The sequence below is a fragment of the Ambystoma mexicanum genome, chromosome 11 (assembly GCF_040938575.1).
Source record: "Ambystoma mexicanum isolate Mex_15411 chromosome 11, UKY_AmexF1_1, whole genome shotgun sequence".
Taxonomy (NCBI): Eukaryota; Metazoa; Chordata; class Amphibia; order Caudata; family Ambystomatidae; genus Ambystoma; species Ambystoma mexicanum.
In genome coordinates this window covers 50,861,856-50,889,247 of record NC_090934.1, presented here as the reverse complement: position 1 = coordinate 50,889,247, position 27,392 = coordinate 50,861,856, and positions in this window count along the sequence as shown.

Here is a 27,392-nt window from a genome sequence, read left to right as displayed (position 1 = left end):
CACATGCTGCTATCATCATTGTTTATGATTAAGATGTGTATTGCATAGCCCTGATTTGAGAAAGGCAATGAGTTTTTGACAAAACACGTGTCATCAGCAAAGGGTAAATTGTGAATTACGTTCATAACTGTTTGTGCAAATAAACAACAGCTTTTGAACTACAGAATCCTAAGTGTGGTGCACTTGTCTTCAGGAGGGCGTGATTTTGTGCTATTCTGTTTTTAGAGGTGGGGTCGTGTACCTCTGTCTGTCCTGAGAGTGCAACACTTTTTCATACAGGAAATCCTCCATTCTGGTTGCAGAGTATTCGTAAGTCGGTGCAAAAAAAAACAAGTTTTCTTTGAGGTTCATAATGGAGTCTGGGCTCTGATATCGAAGCAAAAACGAATTCCATGGAATAATAAAGAAACAGCATATTCTTCTAAAGAATACATGCATCTGATATAAAAATAGCAATGAAAAGCAGCTGGAACCAGAAAAAAATAAGGTGTTGGCTACATAATAATCAGCATCAAGAAAACTTAATTCCACCATAACACTGATTAATGAAGCAGAATCAGCCGCTAATTGTCTCACACACTTCCAGGGAATAATTCTGGACACAGCAAAAATAGAATTCAATCACAAAATAAAAGGGGGATTGTTTAAACCAACCAGACAGTGCACTTTCAGAAGACACGAAATACAAAAGTAGGATTCAAATTCCTGCACTCCTTTGAACACTTAAATGAGGCAGAACCACATAAAGATGGCACATCATCCTTCAGGGACCCGGTGAAGGGCACCAGAGCGCCCCAAGGACCTAAAAAAAGCTGCCTTTGGCTCTCTTCAATTTAAAGCCGCTTGGAGCTGGCGTGAGTGCTCTGAAGGACATTCAGCTTCTGCAAAGACCCAGTGATATGATATGATATGATTAATCATTTATAATGCGCCTGTACACAGGTGTTTCTGTGACAAGACAAGGGAGGGAAGACAAAGGGAGGACAAGACAAGCGATCTTAATAGGACTAGGACTTGTGGCATTCAGATCGTGCAATGAAGCTGCCTTTGACACTCTCTTAACGTCAAGCCATTTGGAGCTTCTTCAAGCTGCGCTGACTCGACATCCCCTGCCCGCGCCAGGCTTCTTTGAGCCATGGGCCATTTCTGCTTGTCAAACCACAACCCTTTGTTGAACACTGTTGAGCCAGCTTGCCAACTCGAATCCGACTCCATGCACCATCGACCATGCAGAAAGCCAGCTGGTCACTGTCGGCACTCTGCAAGAAGATAATACATTATATATCAGTTGGTCTGTCCCCTGGCCTTGATCCATGTGCTCAAGTGACAGTTAGTTAAGAACCCATTTCACCCTTTAAAGTCATATTCTCAAACTTGTGTGACTTTTCTACATGACTGTTTTACCAGCAGACCCATGTTCTTCAATGCCCAGAGTGCCAGTCTATGCCAATGTCTGTCTATCCCAAAGTCTGTCTTCCATGTCTACGCCATTATATGGCTTTGTGGTTAGTGTGTTTAATAGTTGGACGAAGGTCTTATATGTTCATAGAGCCTGGATTGAAAATTTCTTTTACTTTGATGCCAGAGTACTTTCATTGCTTGGATGCTTCTGTACTGTAGGGCGGAGAGACCTCTGAAAGGGCCCATGAGATTCATAGCTCGCCCTCTGGCACCTTAAAATGAGATAGCTGCACATTGAGGAGGGTAGGGTGCAGGATTCACTTACTCCAACACAAATCAATAAGGACAAGTCAATGGTTTGGCAAAGGGAAGTCCATTTAATGACAAGTACAAAAAACGGGGAAACAAATGGAAATCATCAGAGCTGCGATCGCCTGTCTCGCTGTTAAATGGGAAACCATATTGTGCCTCCTTTCTTGTATATATTGGCCTGAGCCCGGTCGCTCTACGAAGAAAACCGCGTTGCAAAGTTCTGATTTTAGATCGACTCCGCTGCCATTTTAGGTTCATCCGCCATTTTGATTTCTGTTTAAAAGTAACTCTGTTTCTAAAATGGTGGACAGTGTTTCCTGCTTGTAACTGAGCCTTCCTGAACTTTGCACTATAGTTAATGTTTAGACTCTCCGATGGCCGAATGTTTAGGCTGAGTAAAGAGAACTTGTCCCATGTCTGACTTGTGGTCTAAGGATTGTCTGCGTCAATGAGCCTTATCCACGGACATACATCGAACACAATGTTAAGCAAATATCGAACACAGACACTGGCTGAACTGCATTGTGAGAGACATGTGCTAAGGCTTACTGTTACATCCAAGAATGCACTGTTGCCATTGTGACTTGTTTGTATGTAAACCGAGGATGATCCATGTGCATATTGTCATACAAGCCATAAGTGAACTCAGCATGAACTCTAGACCATGGATTATTAACTTGCAGAGGGGCTGGACATTATTACCAAAAATGTATAAAATGCATTACTGTTTAGATGTCCAATACCTCTCACTTCTCACACTGAAAGGCTGGTATTCACTGTGATGTACTGAGGGCCAGATAGCGATCTGATCTGTTTTGTTCTTTGAAAACTGCGCAGTTGTAATAAAGATCTGTGAATCTTTATAAACCCGTGTTTGGTGTATTTCCTTTTGATGGTACTCAGCCTGGATATTTTCTCTTGCTTTTACAGATGGCACCCGAATAGGGACCCTCAAGATTGATGCCATCTCGTTGAAGGTTGACGCAGCTATCGGACTGGGATCGGACGGTGAAAAAGGGGGCCCCTTTCTTGGATGAGACACGATACTTCAACAGTACTGCACAACCCGATCCCTGGACGGTGAGCCCATGGTCCGAGACGGCATCTTGACGAGGGTCCATATATCGAGGCAGGCAGATTTGCCGAAATCACCAACCACGTGGGTCCTTTGAGTCCTTAGAAATCCGATCGAACCTCCTTAGTACTTTGATCAGGTGAGTTGTGACCCAATTCTTAAGTATCCTGATAATTTCTTTTGGCGTATTGCACTTGCAAGTACAATTATTGACCAGGTAACACCAGTAATCTGATATGCCTGGGAAATTGTCTGCCTGCTGCAGGGCATTATTCTGCAGTGACAGACAATCTTTGGAATTTGGCCGACCGGCGCCACAGGAGGGGTCTCCGGCATGTACTATGTACTGTAAGCACGGCATTGGTAGTATAGTGTTTAATGATATTTGGCACAGACAAACTAGACATGCTTCCGAAATTCAGTGGCCAATCAATGGTAGTTTTGAAATTCCTCGCATAGAATACTTAGAATCCATATTATTAAAGAAAAAGGCTAGACCTGCAGCATTTTAATATTACTTTATTTATTCTTTAATGTGATGTAGTTTGAAAAAAATTCTAACTATACACATAATACATAAATATACACTTAAATCAGAGGAAAAAAAATAAAAAAAATAAAATAAGCAAATAATGTTAAAGAGAAAAAAGGAACATATTTTTTAAATAAACTAATAATGATATACCAAAATGATACTATGCATTTGATGTATTACAGAATTGGAAGAAAGAAGCTATGCAGCAACTTAAAAGTAGGGAAAAACATGCGTGCGGTCTTATGACCAATGCCGAAAAAGCATTGTTGTATGATCAAAATTAACAGTCTGAGTCAGTTAGGAGTATGGATAGGGCTTTTTCACTTGGTATTCAGAACATGTATCCGTCTAAAGACATTCATGTGTCTGAATGAGCTAATTGATAAACTTCTAAATGAACGAAGGCCTGGTGCCACTGCGCCACCTCCGTATGTACCTATTCCTGCTGTTTTTCCTGTTCCCGTTATCGTTTCTCCTCCCGTAGTTGTTCCTGCTCCTCCTATCGCTCCTCTTGTTGTTCCTCTTCCTCCGGTTGTTGTTCCTCCTCCTATTGTTGCTCCTCTACTTGCCCCTCCACCTTTGCCTACTGTTACGGGTTTGATAGATTTGGCTTCTGCACCAGTATTAGCACCTTTGTTACCAAATGTACAAGATTTGTCTACTCTTTCTCTTCCAAGTGGTTCTGTACCGCTTGTAGTTGATAAGGGAGCGGGATCAAAGATTGTAACTTGTAATACTGTGTCTCAAGAGAGAAAGTGTGAATTGACTGCATGGGCTAGACACGTGGCCTCATCACGAATTGGGCGGTAACGCCGGCGCTATTAGCGCCAGCGCTAATAGCCCTTCCGCCAAACGCCCCGGCGCTATTAGCACCGGATCACAGGTTTGGCGTAACGGTTATTGCCCATTCCTCATTTGGCCCATTTGGGAATTCCTCATCCCCCATTGGGCCCAGTGGGGAAAATTCACGCTATTACCGCAGGCGGATTTCCCGCTGGTGGTAAACGCACCAAAAATTGGCTAATTTGCTGCGGATTTCCACCCAGCTCAGAGCTGGGGGGAAATCCGCCAAGGTCATGATCTGGCGGACCCTTAAATGCAGTGGTCATAGCGCTACCGCCACATTTAAGGGTTACCGCCAAACTCGTGATGAGGCCCACTGCATGGAGAAGGGTGAACAAGCTGATGTTTTTGCCATACTTTCTAATTTAGCCAGTTTTCCTTACAAAAACGTTTTTATTGAAGGGTTGGGAATTCATTTACGTATAATGTAGAACAGATAAGATGATATAGATCTCCCACAAGGGTTGAGGGGTTGAATGTTTTTGCATATTCGAGAGAAACTGCGGAGAAAGTACATGAGCACGTCTAGAGGGTTTTTGATGGTGATAGTTTGGACGCTATGTTTGTACAGAAACGGTTCCTTCCTTGTCCTAAGTCGATAAATGAGGAAACGCAAATTTGCACAAAAGATGCGATTAGGTGGATTTCAGACATGTCGATATCTCCTGTAGTAATATATGACACGTATAGTCAGAATACGCCAGAAATGCAGAGGAAAGTGATACAGGTAATGGTAGAATACCTGCAGGATGAATGCATAAAAAGAAAGATGTGTTGTCCCGCAGAATTATTGAATTTCTATAAGAGAGCTTTTTCATCGGACACTCCTTCAGCTGCTTTAGCACTCGATTTAGCTCTGCTGCTCAGTAAGCGTTTGGAGTTTCCTATCTCTCAGTTGCCTATGAGAGAGGTTCCACTGACATTTGTCCCAAAGTTGAGATTCCAGATAATGTTGCAGCAGGTACTGCTGCTCAAAAAATTCCTGCACATTATGTGTCACAGTTTGTTCATGTCCCGTTCTCAAGACAGGAAGTGAACACAATTAAGCAATCCAGTCTTGATATTAGGAAGAATCTGACAGGGTTCTACAAAGAGATAGAATCTGTCTTGCAGTCATCCGTATTTACATTGAGTGATATTGATTTGTTATTTCCCGTGCTCCTACCTGTTGATTTGTGGAAACAGATAAGGACTGTAGACGATGTACCATAGTAAGGGGACACATGGGTTAATATAGTTCGATTAGATAGAGAAAGGCCAGCTGGCGAGAGATCACCACAGGTAATACTTACTTTGCCTGATTGAATAGTCACAAAGCTTAAAGCTATAATTCCTGAAAGAAGGATTATTTGGGACAAACTTACTGCTTGTGTCCAAGGGAAATCTGAGAGTGCTACCGAATTCTTTAATCGGTTCGAACAAGTGTTTTCAGATTTCAGTGGACAAGATTTGAGCACAGTGTCTGGGAAATGACTATTTGTGGACAAATTTGTGCGTGGATTGTTGCCTGACATCCAGTCACAAATTATGTCTTCGGAGAGCGCTTGGCAAGCTTAGTCTCAGTCAAAAGTATTGCATATGGCTCAGTATTATGAGAACCGTGTCAATAACATAAAAGAAAGATTTGAAAAGAGAAATGGAGACCTAAAAACAAAAGTTCTATTACAACAAATTTTCAGAGGCCCTAGAGGGGGTACTTCACAATTTAGGGGTCAGTGTGCTCCACAGGGAAATGCGCCATTGGGTCCTGTAAACATGAACTAGTGTGCTTATTGCAGACAAGACGGTCATTGGTGTGCACAATGCCTGATCCTCCAGCAGAGGTTGAATAACGCATTTGGTACCATGGGTAGATGATCCAGAGGCCGCCCTGGGGCAGGGGGCCCTGGTAGAAGTCAGTTTTTACAAAATGTACAACCTTTTTCACAGGATAATCAGGCACCGAGTGTGGATATAATAGAAACATTTTTGGACGTCCTTCTGCCGCTTACCTCTCTGAAGAACTTCCTTTTGACAACATTCTGTTTCGTTAGGATTGCCCGAAGCAGGGTTTGTAACCGATGCCTATTCCCGTTAATCAGAAAGGTCCCTACGTTGAGATGATAGTGGGAAATAGGAAACATCTATTCTTGATAGATACAGGAGCACAGAAGTGTTCCATTGATCATTCACAGTTTTCAAACATTCCACTGTCAGGGCAAACCAATGTTTCTGTCGGGTTTTCTGGTGCACCAGTAGTCTGTCCGGTTTCTTCACCGGTACCAATTACATTGGGTCCATTCATGGACTACTGTCCATTTCTCTTGACTACGAACTGTGGAGAGAATTAGTTGGGGTTGAATCTGTTGAAAGAATTAAATGTGGTAATTAATTGTTCTTCGGATGGAGTGCGTTTGACGATTTTACCACAGCAACGTTCTGTCTCTCAGTTCCTGACCAAACCTTTGCCTCTGGAATTTAGTTACGTTCCGGAGTGTTTGTGGGCAATTGATGATAATGATGTCGGTGTTCCACAAATTGAACCTGTTAAGATCATTCTGAAACATGGAGTAAAGTTGCCACGTATTCCCCAGTATAAGATCTCGGTCGATGGTGAGCAAGCTTTGAAATGTATAGTCTCCGATTTTATGCATCGTGGGGTAATTGAGGAAATTGCAGGTAGTTTGTGCAATAGTCCGATTTTGCCTGTGTACAAAAAAGGCGATAATGCAATTCCTTTTCGTTTCATCATTGATTTACGTGCCATCAATAAGATTGTTGCTCCACAATTTCCTATTGTGCCTGATGTGATAACAATATTAACCATGATTCCGGCTTCTGCTACTTTCTTTAGTGTTGTAGACCTTAAGAATGCTTTCTTCAGCATTCCTATACACAAGGATAGCAGATATCTGTTCGTGTTCACATTAGGGGGTCGCTCGTTTACATTCACCCGTGCGCCACAAGGTTACACGGAAAGTCAGAGTATCTATAGTATGGCTTTGAAAGAGCAGCTCGACACACTCGAGTTGCCTACCACTTGTACACTGCTTCAATATGTAGACGATCTACTTTTAGCTGCTGACTCAGAAAGTCCCTGTAAGGAGGGCACTGTGTTGTTGCTTATGCACCTAGCACAACATGGACACAAAGCTTCACTCAAAAAGTTTCAGTATTGTCGACAGGAGGTCAAAAGAGGGAAGAAGGTTGACGCCTGAGCGGATAAAAATCATTTCTGGCATGTCTGTCCCAAATACACAGAAGGAAGTCAGAGCCTTAATAGGAATGGCTTCTTACTGCAGGCAGTGGATCCCAAACTTTTCGTTAACGACTACACCAATGTTGGCTTTGACAAAGAAGGGCATTTCTTCGCCATTGCCGTGGAACTTGGAACACCAGCAAGCGTTTGATCTGCTCAAGACTGCACTGTGTTTGGACCAGTTTTGGGCACACCAAATTATGAAAAGGCCTTCATGTTGTATGTGCATGAAAGTGATGGATGTGCTTTGGCTGTATTAATGCAGGAACATGGAGGGAAGAATAGGCCGTGCAGCTACTTTTCTTTTGCCCTTGATCCTGTTGCATGCACTTTGCCAAGATGTTTGAGAGCTGTCGTTGCTGCTGCGTCTGTAAAACAGAGCGAGGGAATGGTCCTAGGCCATGCTTTAACCCTGATGGTACCTCACTCTGTAGATGTTCTATTAAACAGAACACAAACGCAACACCTCACCTCCATATGATTAACGAGATACGAATTGATCTTGTTTGCTCCTCACATTAAAATTCAGAGGTATTGTGTTCTGAATCCAGCTGAACTTTTACCTTTCCCACAAGGTACTGCTTGCAGTGACGAAGAGTCACATTACTGCCTTTATACCACAGAGCAAGCGAATAAAGGCAGAATCGATCTAAAAGATATTCCTTTAAACAATCCACAAGGGGAGTTGTTTTGTGATGGCTCCTGCTTCAAACTTCCAGATGGTACATCCACGGCCGCTTATGCAATCATCACATTGAGCACGGTTGTGGAGACCAAAAGAATCACGCATAACTCAGCGCAGGCCGCAGAGATTATAGCATTGACTCGAGCTTGTGAACTTTCCGAAGGGCTTATCGTAAATATATATACTGACAGTCAGTATGCTTTTGGGGTGGCTCACAACTTTGGTAGACTTTGGGTAGAACGAGGTTTCTTGGCCTCACATGGCAATAAAATCCAGTATAGCTCCTTGATAGTACGGTTACTCACAGCCCTTGCACTCCCCACTCAGTTAGCAATCATGAAATGTGCAGCGCATAAGAAGATCATAGATAATGTGGGAAAAGAGTACGCTTTCGCTGACCAGATAGCCAAACAGACTGCCACCAATCTCTCTTCAGAAATGTATACTTCAAGGGAAGCCACACATATTTGTACTTTGGATGAGGGTATTGAATCTGTGAAAAGTATTCAAGCTGATGCCACTTTAGAGGAATCTGAACAATGGGCTGAGGGTTTAGCAAGATTGGATGATGACAGGTGTTGGGTGGACAGGGTGGATGGGAAATGGTTGTTGCCAGATGCGTACATTACAATGATGGTCGCTGTGGTTCCTGGTCCCACCCTTATCTGTGCACGGAAAGTTACCAAAATGTTGCAAAATGTCTGGGTGAATGATAAAATCTCCAAAGGAGCGGAACGTTTCATTCAGAGTTGCATGATTTGTTTGCAGCATAATATGGGAAAGGGCACATAGACTCCAAGGGGTAGTTTTGGTCCACCTTCTGTCCCCTTTAAGGTGATATATTTTGATTTCATTGAAATGGAGCGTTGCAATAACTACAAGTGTGTACTAATGGTTATCTGCGCCTTTAGTAAATGGGTTGAAGCCTTTCCTGTTAGAGATGCCACAGCAATGACAACAGCGAAGACCATGCTGAAGGAATATTTTCCTAGGTTTGGTTTGCCAAGAGTCATCTGTTCGGACAATGGTCCACATTTTATCACTGCTGTAATTCTGCAGATATGCTCGGGATTACAGATCGATAAACGGTTCCATTTGGCTAGACACGCTCAAAGTGCTGGTTTGGTAGAAAGACACACTGCATCATCAAGATCAAGCTTGCTAAAATGTGTGCCGGCACCAAACTGAAATGGCTGGACGCCTTAACGATCGTGTTGTTATCAATGAGAACGACCCCACAGACTAAGACTGGACTCTCCCCATTTGAGGTGGTTATGGGTAGTCTAGCTAACATTTGGGGCTTACTTAAGCCAAGATCTTTGTGTGACATTGAACATGTACTTCTTTCCGACTGCTGTGGCCAGTTAACAAAAAATCTGTATTTGATTTATGCGAGAAGCCCTCCCTGCAAAGCACGATGGCCCAGGTCACAGCATCTGACCTGGGGAGTGGGTGCTCGTTAAAGCATTCGAAAGAGCATCCTGCCTCGCACCTCGTTGGCGGGGCCCGCACCAAGTTCTATTGGCCACACAGACCGTGGTACGAGTGTCGGGGCGGAAGCACTGGATCCACACATCACACATCAAGAGGATTCCCTTCCCTTTGCCACACGATACAGAAGATACAGTAATCCCTACCTGCACTGCAGCCAACGATCACGTAGCATCGAGCAGCATCGAGAGTGCTTCGGAGACTCTCCCTGAGCCCGTAGGGCCTGGGGAAACAGCCACTTTTTCTCCACACTTTCCAACATATCCTTTTGCACCATTGTTAAATCCTGTTTCAAATCCACCACTTCCATCAGGAAGCAAAGACACATTGTTTGCAGATCACACAGTACCAGGAGTCACAAGGTACGATCTGCATCCGAGGAGTTAGACTTACCGCACGGTTCGGCTGTGCCACCAGGAAAAATCATTGGAGGGCTTGTCTTTTTGGCCCGTTCTTTTGCACGTAAGGGAATTCTGTTGGCTATGGTTTGGGAAAGACTAAGACAACGCGCGATCTGGAGATCGCCAGCAAACTGACTTTGGAGTATTTGTTTGAAGAAACAATGCCTGCAAACGCTCCCACTCGTACAGAACAGATAAGAGACTGTGTGACCAACCGTAGTAATAAACAATCGAATGTGTGGGCCCCGAAAACGTATAGTTGTCTTGTGATTATGTTAACTGGTTGCACAATAGTAATTGCCTTAGGGTTTTGGTATTTGGAGGAAGTACATCCGCTTGAAATTTTCTTACCCGCTGAAAATGTACCTACTGTACCTATACCTTTCGTGCATCTGCACACTCTATCTCCTAGAGACTCTCAGCACAGACAGAGTTACCATAACAATACTCTATTAGTCATCATGAATGCCACACATGCCATTTTTAACAAATCTAATTGTTGGGTCTGCTCGCATTTACCGCAACACGGGGATAAAGGGCTGGCTGGTATATTCAGCCTTTACCTTTAACTTCTGCATGCTATGCATCTCAAAGGGCACTATTCTTTGGCCGATGGAACAATAGCATCTCTGGGAACTTCGATGGAACTAATTTGAATGACTAACGCCCCTGGGGTGCTCACTCTTTGTGAATAGGAGCAAGCTTAATGTTGCTTCTATAAAGGCCTTCTGATAGACTGTCTCGTCCTTTTCAGTCTTTGATCTCTTTCAAGATGGCTCCTATAGGCAATAGGGATGCCACGCCACCTTCCTATACTGTTAACCACAGCCCTGATTCAGTTTCTTTCTGCATACAGAGGAATGGTACTCAGTCAATGGGTGACTTCAAGGGCTGCGCCAATGTTGCGAACTTGACGAGTGAGGACAGACCTTTGTATATAGGCGAACCTGTCTACTTTGTTTGCAGTAATGAAGTAATGAAGCTTTCCCATGGTTACCTAGGGATTGGCAGGGAACCTATTATTTAGGGATTCTGTTACCCGGGGTATTTATAGTAAGCATTGTAGAAATCTCAAAGGCTCGTCCAAGGCGGGACGAGAATGGCGATACTTCAGCACAAGTTCTGGGTGATGTAGCTAAATCCTTCATACCATTTTGGGGGCAAATATTGAACTCTGAAGATATAAGAAGACTAGCGAGAGTAGTGGAGAGGACCATCAACAGGACCACTGACATACTCTATAACATGACGTTAGAACAAAAAGCGATAAGGTGACACTTCAGAACCGGATGGCATTAGACATCATCCTAGCTGGAGTATGCAAATTAGTGGGGTCCACTTGTTGCGTTTTCGCGCCAGATTCCTCCCCAACTATCTTTAAGGCAATACAAAATCTGCATGTCCGAAGTTCAGAAGTTCAGAAGTGAATGTTCCTGAGGGAAACTGGGATTTTAGCGCTTGGTTCTGGAACATCTTGCGATCTTGGTGATGGAAGCTGCTTTCAGTCTTGCTGATCATTTTGGCTTCCTGGCATATGTTCGGTGTTAGGGGGATATTGTGCACAGGCGATGAGTACATTAGGACACAAGGTATGCGCCCCTGAGAAAACGACCAACAAATTTGTGTTGAAAGAAATCTCAGTATCTGATCTCATGGCAATCGATATCTCTGATAGTGATTCAGGATGTATGGACATTGAGACGTGGAGTAACTCGTAAAGTGACTAGAAGTAGTTTGGCGCTTGGCTTAGGCCAAAAGGAGGGTTTGTTAAATGGGAAACCATATTGTGCCTGCTTTCTTGTATATATTGGCCTAAACCCAATCGCTCTATGAAGAAAACCACATTGCAAAGTTTTAGATCGACTCTGTCGCCGTTTTAGTTTCATCCGCCATTTTGATTACTGTTTAAAACTAACTCTGTTTCTAAAATGGTGGACAGTGTTTCCCGCTTGTAACTGAGCCTTCCTGAACTTTGCACTATAGTTAATGTTTAGACTGTCCGTTGGCTGAATGTTTAGGCTGAGTAAGGAGACCTTGCCCCATGTCTGACTTGTGGTCTAAGGAGTGTCTGTGTCAATGAGCCTGATCCACGGACATACATCGAACACAATGTTAAGCAAATATCGAACACGGACATTGGCTGAACTGCATTGTGAGGGACATGTGCTAAGGCTTACTGTTAAATCCAAGAATACGCTGTTTCCATTGTGACTTGTTTGTATGTAAACCGAGGATGATCGATGTGCATATCGTCGTACAAGCAATAAGTGAACTTGGCACAAACTCTAGACCATGGATTATTAACTTGCAGAGGGGCTGGACATTATTACCAAAAATGTATGAAATGCATGACTGTTTAGATGTCCAGTACCTCTCACTTCTCACACTGAATGGCTGGTATTTGCTGTGATGTACTGAGGGCCAGATAGCTATCTTATCTGTTTTGTTCTTTGAAAACTGCGCAGTTGTAATAAAGATCTGTGAATCTTTATAAGCCTCTGTTTGGTGTATGTCCTTTTGATGGTACTCAGCCTCGATATTTTCTTTTGCTTTTACATCGCTTCAAATTCCAAATTCTTCATTCAGACAGTCACTTTTATAGCAAATTCTCATCATCAATGACGTGTAAAACTCCAAAATTGTCATGCAATTCTATTGGTTGGAAAAGGTAACTTAAGTATAGGTTCTATATCTATATATGGTAACAGAGCGTGAGGATTAGATAACTCTTATCGGGTGGGCATCTACGCCATTCCCTCTACATCACTCGTGATAGAAGTCACTACAAGTATGACGTCTCATTGGTTCTAGTAGCTATAGGACCCTAGATTATTTGGTCCATTGTGATTGGGTGGGTTACACCCCTAGGCATAAATCTCCACTTTAATTAGCAGCATTGCAGAATGGACACCCGGAGCTGTGTGCCTCAAGATTCACCCTGCCTACCTTCCATCAATCAGTAATTTAGGGCTATGTGTCAATTAGTTGGCTGAGGATGGCCTCGAAACTGTGGCTTCTTATCAGGGAAAGTTATGGCATCCTCGTGTTCTGGGTGACATAAGACGTTGGTACCTCTTCGCGCTTGGCTGGTCACGTGTCTGTACACTGCGAAACAGCTTCATTTTCCATCTATTTGCATATTTGATTCTTTGTTCGGCCTCGCCACCTGCCTGGGGCCTCCTTATGGCTGGCTGCTATGCTCTTAAGTTTCGTTTCTTCGGAGTTGCCGCTCTCCTCCCTTCCTGGAGTTGACCTCGAATTCCTAGCCGTGAGCTGCTTCTTGCTAAGTTTCGATTCTGATCTTTCCTTCTGGCTTTAGCTGGTACATGAATCCTGGCCTGTTAGGCCCTACCATCCTGGGCTTAATTCTGCTTTCGTAAAATGGAGTCGCACTTGGATAATGTGCTTCATTGAGGTAGATATATAATTGTATATAGTTGGCGCTTGCCGCTCTATTCTTCTACTAAGCATTGCAAGCAGTACTGTTTTCTTAGCTTCTTACGTTACAAGCCTATTTACAGGCATTAGTTAGTTGCATATTTCATCTCAATTCATAGTTACGTTTCTTTATATATCAACATCGTTTCTTCTTACAAGTCCATTATGTCATTACTCTTCACATTTCATCCTTATGTGTCATCTTTCGATTGTCATTTATGTTCATCTGTACGTCTGTCCGGGCCCTTGGGTCATCAACACTCGCCTTCCATTAATGTTCTTTGGGTCTCTTCGGGGACAGTTTGCAAGTAGTCTTCATTTCGTGTTAACTGCTGGTATGGTTGTCTCAATGGGTACCTTGCAGTCCACGGTTGTCTGGTTATTGGCGCTTCAATAGTTATACATGTCCTTTTGATGGATACTGGACAGAGCCCCACCGTGGCTCTCTGTTGGTTCATTTGCTCCGTATACGCCACATATCTTGGCGAGTATGCTTCTGGCATCTCGAAATGGGTGGCTGGAGTGCAGGCCATATTTGGGACCTCCTCTACACTTCCTTGCCCCTGGCTGCCACTCCTCTTGAAGAGCACAGCCTGCCCCCCACCGCCATGCCCATAAGGGTTAAGGAAGCGCACCCTTCATGTTGTCTCTGATCCACCTTCAGCATTGAGATCACTGTAGTAGTGATGGGCTGAGTAGGAGTTTAGAAACCGCTACTCACCACAGGACCCTTACAGGGAGTACTCATTTCCTCACCCACGCACGCTTTGCTGGATCCTGGAATACTTCTATTCCAACGTCCAGAGAAGAACAATGAATGCATTAAAATGTTCACGGCTCGATTATTTAAATGCCCTGTACCCAACCCACCGATCACCGCTTTGCCAATAATTTAGAATTCCTTAGCAAGAATGTTCTGCAAAGCAGCCACAGAGACACTCACTTCCCAAGTCAAACCAGACTGGCTCCCCGAGTGCAGGAGCACAACCTAATGAGCTATGCTTACTCGAGAAGCCAATTCAATATATCATCCACCTAACAATGTACATACTACACCTGTGCAACTTATATTGGTACACAATGTCACTGGCATGAGCCATCTAGGGGATTACGACTCGCCGCACAATATCAGCTAGCCTGAAGGTGGGTGGAACATGCTCCTACCAAGGGGAAATCTTCTGGAATATTTTACCACCTGTGGAAAGATCAATCACTCAGCCTCTGGAGCATCAGCACCTGCTCGTGTAATTATTAAGAAGCACCAAAACGTAACCCGATGTTAAGACCTCTGTCATGAATAGTGGCAAGATAGTGTCAGGTGAACCAGTGCGCTTTACAAAGCCCAGTAAACAGAAACAGGAAAAAAGAGAAAGGGAACCATATGTGGTAGTAAAAACAGAGACCAAGAAGGGCCTCGCGGAACAACGACAAGAAAGCTAGCAGTAAAGCTGGAGACCAACTGCTGTTTGCAGTGCACAGTAGGAAGAACACTGGTGGTGAAGCAGGAGGCCAAGGCTAGGTCTGCATTGCAGAGCAGGACGATACCTGTCAGTAAAACTGGAGACCAACTAATCTTGCAGTGTAATGCAGCAAGGAAACTGGCAAAACATCTAGAAACCAAACAAGGCAAGCAGTACCCATCATGAAGAAAACAAAAAGTAAACCTGGAGACCAAGCCGGTTGTGTGGGACGCAGCGGGAAGAAAACTGCCAGTAAACCCGGAGACCAACTAATCTTGCAGATTACTGCAGCAAGGAAACTGGCAGGACATCTGGAGACTAAGCAAGGTAAGCAGCACTCATCATGAAGAAAACTGCCAGTAAACCCGGAGACCAACTAATCTTGCAGTATAATGCAGCAAGGACCTGGCAGGACATCTGGAGACCAAGAAAGACAAGCAATTCTCTTCTTAAGAAAACTGGCAGTAAACCTGGTGACCAAGCCGGGTGTGTGGGATGCAGCATGAACAAAACTGGCAGTAAAGCTGGAGACCAACTAATTTTGTAGTGTAATGCAGAAAGGAAACTGGCAGGACGTCTGGAAACCAAGAAAGACAAGCACTTCTCATCATGAAGAAAACTGGCAGTAAATTTGGTGACCAAGCCGGGTAGGTGGGGCGCAGAGGGAAAAAAACTGTCCGAAAATTTGGAGACCAACTAATCTTGCAGTGTAATGCAGCAAGGAAACTGGCAGGACATCTGGAGATCAAGCAAGGCAAGCAGCACTCATCATGAAGAAAACTGGCAGTAAACCTGGTGACCAACTGCTGTCTGCAGTGCGCAGTAGGAAGGACACTGGTAGTGAAGTAGGAGACCAACAGGGATACAGTGGAGAGCAGGACAAACACTGGCCATAAACCTGTAACCATCTGGGTAATCAGAAAGAGAAATGGCAATAAACCTGGAGACCAAACAGGGTCTGCAGGACACAGTAGGAAGGAAGGGGCAGTAAATCTGTAGATCAAGCAAGAACTGCAATGTAGAACCAGAAGAAAACTTGCAGTAAAGGCGGATACCAGGCAGTGGCTGCAGGGCATGACAGGAAGGATATGCACAGCAAAGCTGGAGACTATGAATGGCTTGCTGTGCATATCAGGAAGGAAACTGACAGTAAAGATGGAGACCCACCAGGGTTTGCAGTGTACACCAGGAAGAAATATTGCAGTGAAGTTGGAGACCAAGCAGAGCTTGCAATGCAAACCAGGAAGGAAAGTATCAGCAAAGCTATAGACCAAGCAGTCAGCAGTGCAGAGCAGGAAGGAAACTAGCACCAACACTGTAGATCAAGTAGAGTCTGCAGTGCAGAACAGGAAGGGATCTAGCATCACGGCCAGAGACCAAGCAGAGTTTGCAATGCAGAGCAGGAAGAAAACTAGCACCAACGCTGGAGACCAGGCAGAGTCTGCAGTGCAGAGCAGGAAGGAAACTAGCACCAACGCTGGAGACCAGGCAGAGTCTGCAGTGCAGAGCAGGAAGGGATTTAGCATCACGGCCAGAGACCAAGCAGAGTCTGCAATGCAGAGCAGGAAGGAAACTAGCACCAACACTGTAGATCAAGTAGAGTCTGCAGTGCAGAACAGGAAGGAAACTAGCATCAACACTGTAGATCAAGCAGAGTCTGCAGTGCAGAGCAGGAAGGAAACTAGCACCAACGCTGGAGACCAGGCAGAGTCTGCAGTGCAGAGCAGGAAGGAATCTAGCATCACGGCTGGAGACCAAGCAGTCTGCAGTGAGGGGCAGGAAGGAAAGTGCCATCAAAGCTGGAGACCAAGCAGAGTCTGCAGTGCAGAGCAGGAAGGAAAGGAGCAGTACATCTGGAGATCAAGTAAGATCTGCAATGCGGAGCCTGAAACAAACTTGCAGTAAAGCAAGAGACACGGCAGTGTCTGCAAGGCACACCGAAAAGGACACGTGCAGCAAAGTAGGAGACCAAGCAGAGTCGGCAAGACAGACCAGGAAGAAAACTTCAGTACATTTGGAGACCAGGCAGTGGCTGAAGGGCATGCCAGGAAGGAAACGTTCAGCAAAGCTGCAGACCATGAAAGGCTTGATTTACATATTATTTAGGAAACTGACTGTAACGATGGAGACCCACCAGGGTTTGCAGTGTGCACAAGGAAGAACAGATGCAGTAAAGCTGGAGACCAAACAGTGCTTGTAATGCACACCAGGAAGTAAACTATCAACAAAGCTGTAGACCAAGCAGAGTCTGCAGTGCAGAGCAGGAAGGCAAGGAGCAGTACATCTGGAGATCAAGTAAGAGCTGCATTGTAGAGCCAGAAGAAAACTTGCAGTAAAGCAAGAGACCAGGCAGTTTCTGCAAGGCAAACCAGGAAGAAAACTTGAAGTAAATCTGGAGACCAGGCAGTGCTGCAGGGCAAACCAGGAAGGAAACGTGCAGCAAAGCTGGAGACCACTAACGGCTTGATGTGCATATCAGGAAGGAAACTGACAGTAAAGATGGAGTCCATCAGGGTTTGCAGCGTACACCAAGAAGAAAACTTGCAGTAAACCTAGAGACCAAGCAGTGCTTCCAATGCACACCAGGAAGGAAACTTGCAGTAAAGCTGGAGGCCAGGCAGGGGTTGGGTTCAGACCGGAAACGAACTTGCAGTAAAGGTGGAGACCAGGCCGTGTCTGCAGGGCACACTGGAAACTTGTAGTAAAGCTGGAGACCAAGAGAGTTCTTCCGTGCATGCCAGGAAGTAAACTGAGGGTAAAGCTGGAGACCCACCAGGGTCTGCGGAGCACCGCAGCCAGCAACCTGTGCAGGGTGTGCTGCCCCGCCAGTCGTGTGCTCATCAAACTCTCTTCACATGTTTCTCGCAGGTCATGGGGCAGTTCTGATGAGGAAAAGAGGAACCCTTGCGAGCCCCACCCGGCGCGCATGTCCACATAAATCTCGGCTCACAGCCTCTCTTACAAATGGACAGCTTGCATTTGCCAAGTGGAGATCTCGGCGCTGCCAAGGGCGTGAATCACTCTCCGGCGAACAATGACAGATGTCCCTGTTCTCTCCAACTTGCGGTGGGTGTTGTTCCTTGTTTGCACGCGTCGCCTGTGGGGCCAGCGTGGGGGGAGTATTCGACTGAACTTAGCATTTCTCCAGCTCAGGCATCGAGCCCCTCCCCCTTCCCTGTACGTCCCCATCCACACACATACCTTGACTGACGTCTTTCTGGGGGTGGGGGCACCGCTCTTCATCACACACACCCTGTACAACCTGCATGCAGGGGGGCAGGAATAGAAATGCCAGCTTGCTACAGGCTGCGTAACGTGACAGTAGGTCCATTAGAGTGAGCCTGGCAAGACTAGCACAAGTTGGACATCTATGCGACTTTTGGGCCGAGCGGCGAGCCGTGGTTAAAGGACCCAAAACCAAGTGATGGATTTAAAGCCTTAAATTAATCATAACTACAAGAACCACCCAATCGAGCTTCCATTCCAGTGCGCTTTAGTGAGTCTGCGCCGTTGCAGAGGATGGGGCAACCGTCCTCTTCAGGCTTGGTTCCACCACAAGGACACAGCTCAGCTAAACTGCAGGACAGTACAAACACCCCCAGACATGTTTCGGCTTCCATGGGCATCTTCAGTGGACAGTGCAAGCACCCCCAGACATGTTTCGGCTTCCATGGGCATCTTCAGTGGACAGTGCAAGCACCCCCAGACATGTTTCGGCTTCCATGGGCATCTTCAGTGGACAGTGCAAGCACCCCCAGACATGTTTCGGCTTCCATGGGCATCTTCAGTGGACAGTGCAAGCACCCCCAGACATGTTTCGGCTTCCATGGGCATCTTCAGTGGACAGTGCAAGCATCCCCAGACATGTTTCGGCTTCCATGGGCATCTTCAGTGGACAGTGCAAGAACCCCCAGACATGTTTCGTCTTCCATGGGCATCTTCAGTGGACAGTGCAAGCACCCCCAGACATGTTTCGGCTTCCATGGGCATCTTCAGTGGACAGTGCAAGCACCCCCAGACATGTTTCGGCTCCCATGGGCATCTTCAGTGGACAGTGCAAGCAACCCCAGACATGTTTCGGCTCCCATGGGCATCTTCAGTGGACAGTGCAAGCACCCCCAGACATGTTTCGGCTCCCATGGGCATCTTCAGTGGACAGTGCAAGCACCCCCAGACATGTTTCGGCTGCCATGGGCATCTTCAGTGGACAGTGCAAGCACCCCAGACATGTTTCGGCTTCCATGGGCATCTTCAGTGGACAGTGCAAGCACCTCCAGACATGTTTCGGCTTCCATGGGCATCTTCAGTGGACAGTGCAAGAACCCCCAGACATGTTTCGTCTTCCATGGGCATCTTCAGTGGACAGTGCAAGCACCCCCAGACATGTTTCGGCTTCCATGGGCATCTTCAGTGGACAGTGCAAGCACCCCCAGACATGTTTCGGCTCCCATGGGCATCTTCAGTGGACAGTGCAAGCAACCCCAGACATGTTTCGGCTCCCATGGGCATCTTCAGTGGACAGTGCAAGCACCCCCAGACATGTTTCGGCTCCCATGGGCATCTTCAGTGGACAGTGCAAGCACCCCCAGACATGTTTCGGCTGCCATGGGCATCTTCAGTGGACAGTGCAAGCACCCCAGACATGTTTCGGCTTCCATGGGCATCTTCAGTGGACAGTGCAAGCACCTCCAGACATGTTTCGGCTCCCATGGGAATCTTCAGTGGACAGTGCAAGCACCCCCAGACATGTTTCGGCTCCCATGGGCATCTTCAGTGGACAGTGCAAGCACCCCCAGACATGTTTCGGCTTCCATGGGCATCTTCAGTGGACAGTGCAAGCACCCCCAGACATGTTTCGGCTCCCATGGGCATCTTCAGTGGACAGTGCAAGCACCCCCAGACATGTTTCGGCTCCCATGGGCATCTTCAGTGGACAGTGCAAGCACCCCCAGACATGTTTCTGCTCCCATGGGCATCTTCAGTGGACAGTGCAAGCACCCCCAGACATGTTTCGGCTTCCATGGGCATCTTCAGTGGACAGTGCAAGCACCCCCAGACATGTTTCGGCTCCCATGGGCATCTTCAGTGGACAGTGCAAGCACCCCCAGACATGTGCAAGCACCCCCAGACATGTTTCGGCTTCCATGGGCATCTTCACTGTTCCCATGGGCATCTTCAGTGGACAGTGCAAGCACCCCCAGACATGTTTCGGCTTCCATGGGCATCTTCAGTGGACAGTGCAAGCATGGGTATCATCAGTGAGGCGTGACTTGGGACTGTGGGCGCAGAGAGGTCCAGAACTCCTGTGCGGGCATAGCCTGCCACTGACAATGCCTTTGAAACAATGAAAACCCATACATAAGAGCTACGAATTAATCATAAGCACTTGTTCAGTCTAGCCTTCCAGCCCATTCGTATAGGGGCGACTGAAGCGAAGCGTACATACAAATCTGTCTGGGTCCCACCCCAAAGGGCCCGATTCAGGCTGAACTGCAAATTCTCATCCCTTCTGCAACGGCATGGGGGGTGAGCGAGACACGGGTGAACAGCAGTTGTGAATGTAGTGCCTGAAGCCCGTTTACTCCCGCTTCTAAACGCTGCAATACTAGTCATTAATTAATGATACTCAGCTGATCCACTTCAGATGGTGAAAGGCGGCGTCGGTTATGCCAGGTTTGGAATCTGGGTCCCGCACATTGGACAGGATGTCAGAGACGAGCGCGTAGCCCAAGCAGAGCTGCCTGGGAATGAGTCATATCTTGCCAACCCTCACTTTTTGCCCATTGTATGGATTTCATATAATCTCATGTTTTGTCATGGACCCACATCTTGCGGTGCGACACAAGTGCAGTGACAACACTGATGCCCTGCTTCTCCTATAAAGCTCAAAAACAAAATATCGACCACTGAAATATCCACACAAGCTGAACAGTGTTTGCACATCAACCGCCGGGGAAATGAGTTCACACAGTGTAAAAATATCGACCTGCTGAAGCTTTCAAAATAAATGTTGCAATATGCGACTGGGGTTTACACCGCGCACCGCTGCCACTGGCCCGGTCTCCAGGCGCCCTGGCGGATCTGAAAGCGAGCTGTGGGCGAGGTTAGGGGGAGAGAGAGCATGTCAAATAGCTTCCCTGCTGTGTTGATGCGTGCAGACTGTGAGTACTCGATCATTGCCCTGCAGGCCTTGTTTTAGGTGCTCTGCGCCAGGGCATAGAGGCATTAGTGTCCAGAGGGGTGTTGTGCGGGTCTGCTTGTCGGTGTTGTGCACGGATCAGGGTTGAAAGACCACGAAGGAAATGTTCAGGGGAGAAAAGACCAAAGATTATTTTTCCAAAATAACCGTCTGTCTTTTCTCCCCTGAACATTTCCAACTTAGCCCCGCAAACCATTTCCATTTACATTACCACCACCGAGCCCCCCCAGCCACACCACCCCACCCCCTACTTACCTTGTGGTGGAAAAAGCCGAGTCACTGTATCCCTGCGACGCCGGTTCCCTTTCACCTCCCTGATCGACAACCAGCGCTGCAGGGTCCTTTTTTTGTGGCTTTTTGGGATCAGTTGCTGGGGGACAAACCCCCACTCACAATATAGTGAACAAGTGTGTGGGGGACACTCCTGCAGTCCTCACAGCCATAAGCACCCAATGGGGGATTTGGTCGAACTTTTCAGCCGTTCAGAATTTTTGAACAGTCGAAATTTGGCCAAATCACCTATTCAGTCTTTTAATCTCGTTCATTTTGGATGATTCCATTGTGGGATCAGGGTTGAAAGCCTGTGAAGGAAATGTTGTGCAGCGGGGCATAGAGACATTTGTGTCGAGAGGGGTGTTGTGTGGGTCTGCTTATAGGTTTTCTGCACCAGGGCATAGAGGCATTTGTGTCCAGAGGGGAGTGGTGCAGGTCTGCGTTTAGGTCTTGCAATCCAGGACAATAGTTACATTACTGTCCAAGGGGGTTTGTGCAGGTGTGCTTTTAGGTGCTGTGCAGCAGGGCATAGATGCATTTATGTCCAGACGGGAGCTGTGTGGGTCTGCTTATAGGTCTTGTGCATCAGGGCACAGAGGGATTTGTGTCCAAAGGGTTGCCATGCAGGTCTGCTTTTAGGTGTTGTGCACCAGGGTCTAGTTGCATTTTTGTGCAGAGGGGAGCCTAGCGCTCTGCTTTTAGGTGCTGGGCATCTGTGTATAGAGGGATTTGTGGTAAGAGAGGGCATGCAGGTCTGCGTTTAGGTCTTGTGCACCAGTGCAATAGTTGCATTTGTGTCCAGAGGGGAGCCTTGCCGGTCTGCTTTTAGGAGTTGTACGTTAAAATGCCAATTTCCAGAACCACCCAGCCTTCTATGCCAAACCTGACAGCTCCGCATTTTGAAAATACCAAATGCATTCATTTGTGTCAGCTTCGGCATAGAAGCCTGTGTAGTTCTCGGTAATGTCCGCCGTAACTCCATGTGCACTATCACCTTGGAGTGTATCTCATGCGCAGAATGGAATAACCATAGTAAATTACCTCGTACCCAAATAAACTGGCATACTCAAAGAGAATGGCAAAGTATTACTTTATTCTTCAGCTCAAATAAAGTAGGGAAAACTGGTGACCATCGGAAATGAAGCTCACTCACTCTCATCTAAGTTTTAATTGCATAAAGACTTTATACTTTGATGCACGTCAGCTATGATGTCATTCTACGTGGCAAACAGTAAAACCTATTGAGGGGAGTGATTGGTTAAGGGAACTTATATACATATAATGTGTATAAGTGTTAATAACATTAGTACTCTGCGAGGGTCAATGAGCTTGTAAAACGAAAGTTCACTGACCCTCGCCTGGGCCTTATCTGCCCCAGAAGGCTGTAGCTCTGCGCAGCCCAGAGTTTTTCCTGTGACTGGCCGCCATAGAAAGGGAGAAGGGACTAAATATCGCCCATTCTCCCTGGTCCATGGCGGCCATTTTTTTAGTAAACTTTTTTTTCAATGTACTTCAATGGCCGCCATGGGAGGGGAAAAGGGACTACACATAGTCCCTTCTCTCCTTCCTTGGTGGCCATTTTCTTTGTTTACTATGGGCGCCACGGAAAGAGAAAACATACATTTTCAGTCCGCGGCAGTCTTTTTTAAAACTTAAAAAAAATATATGGGCTGCGAAACACAACGCGCCTCGCAGCTGGGGGAAAAAAGAACATTAGTACCCCGGTTTAATGGGCCGGGGTACTAATGGCAATATGCCCCTCGACTGCAGGCCATTACTGCATAGGGTAATACCCCTGCGGTCTTTGTTAAGGCCCTCTGTATGCTTGGGTCTGTAAATATGGGTCCCGGAGGCATTTCCTTATGCGGTAATGGTCTGCAGTCGAGGGGCATATTACTTAATTATTGGCTGCCCTTATGTATTAGTCAGGCCTGAAACGACCTCCAAATATGTATAATACTGATTATGAAAAATATGAACAGAGGATTGGCTATTGCAACATTGTATAGCATGTCGCTACATAGCCACGCACGACTGGTTGGCATATCCTCCCAACCGTGGACATTCGGCTCGCTAGCAGCACGTGAACAGAACGAAACCCAGGTGCATAGAACAATGTCAAACCAATGCCCACTTTGGTCATTTAGCTTATCATCTCTCATCAGTTAGACCATGAGCCCAGACTTCTTTTTGTAGTTGCCCTTGCTGACTGTTTTATTCTCTGGGACTTTTAAAGGAGTCAGGATACACCACGATCTTCATCTGAGGCTTAATGAATAAACCTTGTTTTCGAGCCTTGCACCACGTGTAAGTAGACTACGAATTTGTCAATTTCGACCTTCTATTTTCTGCTATTTGATTTAAATATGCTGGGTGCTATTACTCCTCTTTGCTTCTGGAGACTTGATGGCTCTGTCTTACATGTGTTTTCTTCACCCTTAATTGTCCAATATTTGGAACTTTCAGATATTTTCCCTTCTGCCTAATCTAAGAGAAATGTGCCCTTGATTCATAGTTTATCCTGGTTACCTCCCTTTGTACTTTCCAATTATGTGTTGCTGTGTCATACTTAGCCTTGGTAAAACAGATAATTCATTGAACTTTATCTCACTCTTCTTCTTGGCATACATGAATTTTTCACCTATTTTTTCTTGATTATTTTGTTACCTGGATTAAACCTTCATTCTCTAAGAATTCTTGCATTGTTTCTGTGCATTGTCGTGTCTTCCCTTTATGACCTCACTTTACTCTGGCCTGACTTCATTTACAGCTCTTCTATGTCCCATGGTGTATGCCGACATCCTTCCACCACGTCAGTCTGAGAGTACATTCGATACGGTTGTCTGAGTGGTGAGGGGGCAGGCACTAGAGATGAAGAAAGCTGCTCTCTACACCCCAAACCCATAATGCCAAAGAAGGGGAGCAGGGGACACCCCCGTAACCGCCGCTCCCCTTGGTCGGCATTGTGGGATTCAGTTTTATTGTCCATGCCAAATGCGCACTAAACACGCATTCAGCATTTCTTTCTGGCATTTTCGTGTAATACCCTTTTAGGTGTTGTGCACCAGGGCAATAGTTGGATTTGCTTCCAGAGGGGAGCCATGAGCGTCTGCTTTTAGGTGTTGTGCACCAGGGCAATAGTTGCATTTGCATCCAGAGGGGAACCATGCAAGTCTGCTTTCAGGTGTTGTGGACCAGGGATAGAGGGATTTGTGTCTAGAGGTGAGCCGTGCGGGTCTGCTTTTCAGTGTTGTGCTCCAGGGCATATTGGCATTTGTGTCCAGAGGGGGGATGTGCAGGTCTTCTTTTAGGTATTGTCTACCAGGGCAATAGTTGCATTTGTGTCCAGAGGAGAGAAGTGTAGGTCTGCTTTTGGGTGTTGTGCTCCAGGGCATAAAGGCATTTGTGTCTAGAGTATAGCAGTGCAGGTCTGCTTTTAGGTGTTGTGCTCCAGGGCAATAGTTGTATTTGTGTCCAGAGGGGATCCGTGCAGGTCTACTTTAGGTGTTGTGCTGCAGCGTATTGTAGAGAAGGAGCCAAATACCCCCATCTCAACCGTCCCACCCATATTACCTGTATGTTGTAAACCAGAGTATGTGACATACACAGAACAGTTGGAATGACAAAGGCCAAAGGGAATCCTCGGGGCAAGGTTCCGATTGAGGAAACCATACCTGCACACAAGGAAATATGATAGTCATTTAAATGAGATTCCTGAAGAAGTAGAGCCAGTAAGTGGCAAAGATGAATGGTAATATCTCCAACCATCACCAGTATATGTCACAGAGAGCTGAGCTGACGTACATAAAAGAGATGCAGAGACAATAGAATGAAGATATTCTATAAGGCATCAAGAAAGTATCAAAGATAAGTGACATCTCAGGATCGAAGTGAAGAAGTTTATGCCACAGAAACAGATGAAGACATTAAGCTATTTTACACGTGTACAGATGCAAAAGAAACACAAGCAGACAAAGTAATCTTGAGGCTAGCATATAGTGAATAGATTGCGGCAAGCGCCTATATTACACAGCCACAGTAGTGGCTGTGTAGTTATGGTTAAGTTGCTAATCCCATAGGAAGAGTACTTTTTGGGAGGCTTATAACTTCGCTCTCCCTGGACAAATCCTCACCAAACTTTGCCAAAAAAGTATATGGCCCACTCTGAATTATTTTGCAAAGTTCGGTAAGGTTTGGTCTGGGGGGGCAAAGTTATCGGGGGGTCCCAAAATTTCTTTTTTCTCATAGAGTGAATGGGGAAAAAACTTTGCACACGCCTACAGCCCAAACCGCTGGACGGATTTTCACCAAATTTGCGGCAGGAGCAGCGGCTTGGTCCCGAAAGCATGCCTTTGTGAATTTGGTGAAAATCTGTCCAGTAGTTTTTTTTAAAACAATCAAAAAGTAGGTCTAAAAAAATTAGTGATATCTATGTCCTCTCCGGGACACACTTCCCTGTTCGCTCCTGGGACAGGACACCGATTGGCTAATCGGCTCGCGTCATGTCCGCAGACATGTGACGCATTCGCTGATTGGATGGTGAAGAGCGTGAAGTGCGTCAGATAGTTCCGATGCGCCCACCATCTTGGATCCGTGTTTGGTGTCCGCGGACATCACGGCAAACACATATTTAAAAACATAACATCGCACTTGTTAAACTTATCAAATAATCTCTGCGAAGGTGAGGGTTGATGAGGATGGGATGGGATATGGCTGCAAGAAGCAAAAAACTGTTTTTTTTTTTTTCGTGAAAGTCACACGATACATTTGGAGGTGTTCCACAATATCTGCCTAAAGTACAGGCGAAAGAGATTGCATTTTGGCACATTAGTCCTTTATTTGCCGTGCTCTGGGTGTACCACAAGCACATCAATTTATAAACATCAAGCGTTTTAATTAAGCGTGTAAAATAACCCAAAATTGCTTCTATTTAATATTAATAAATCTTGGGCAACCGATATAAACAATAGAGAGTAACGGGCATTCAGAATGTAGTATTACTCTGTAATACCACAAGATAAAATTGGGGTTGCAGACTACAGAAGCAACAATCTATATTTACAAGTCCACAATTCCATGATTATACATCTCCATCCCTTGAATGCCAAAATGCAATCTCTTTCGCCTGTACATTACTTTATGCCGAATTAATAAGTCAGTAGTTAAATTGTAATAAAGTTCGGGTATTGAGACACATTTTCTGTTATGTTTTCGAAACAGATACATTCTGGCTTTCTGCGATTGTCATAGATTCCAGATGCCAACTGACGGCTTCTTCAATCGGCAGCTGAACATAGTTGTCAACGCCTGGATCACAGTGACTCTTTTTTGGGACGATCGCCCAGGGCCCATATGCCCTTACGCTGTACTAGCGATTAGGAGTAACATAACATCCTTTACGGTGGTCTAGACCCAAGTTGAGGCAGAAAACCTGGAATTCACTGTGCGACCCAAGCGTTTCTTTTACCGAAAACAAACACCTTGTGTACACAAAAAGAACAACACGTGCCTCACGATAAACATTTTGGATCGCGAGCGAAGAAACAAATTTGCAATTTGATTGAATATGGCAATAGTCGGATGTTCTCTGAGCATTTATTGTGAAATTAAAGTACTTTACAAATTGTACAGTGTTGTTGTTTTCTTTTAAAGTACGGTTTACTATTCCGGATTGTGATGTGGTGTGTGGTGAGTCGATGTGTGTTGATTTTCGGGTCCTGCGTCATGTCACGTAGGTGATTATGGGCACTTTTGGCTATGCTGACGAGGAACGTCACAGAGAAAGGTGTAGAATATCACTTGGTTTGGTGATGTGAGGGTCAGGGGCGGGGCATATGATTTAGTGACGTTAGGGCAGTTTACCTTAGGCAGATGCAGCAATGGATAAGAATAGCACAAGAAGGACGTGCCCTGCTGCTAGATTTCGTATGTTTATAAAAGAGGAAAAGTGAGGTAACGTGAATTGGAAATGTTTGCGATAGATCAACGTATGTATAAAAATACATGGCCGTACCATCAGGACAATAATATTTTCTGAGCAT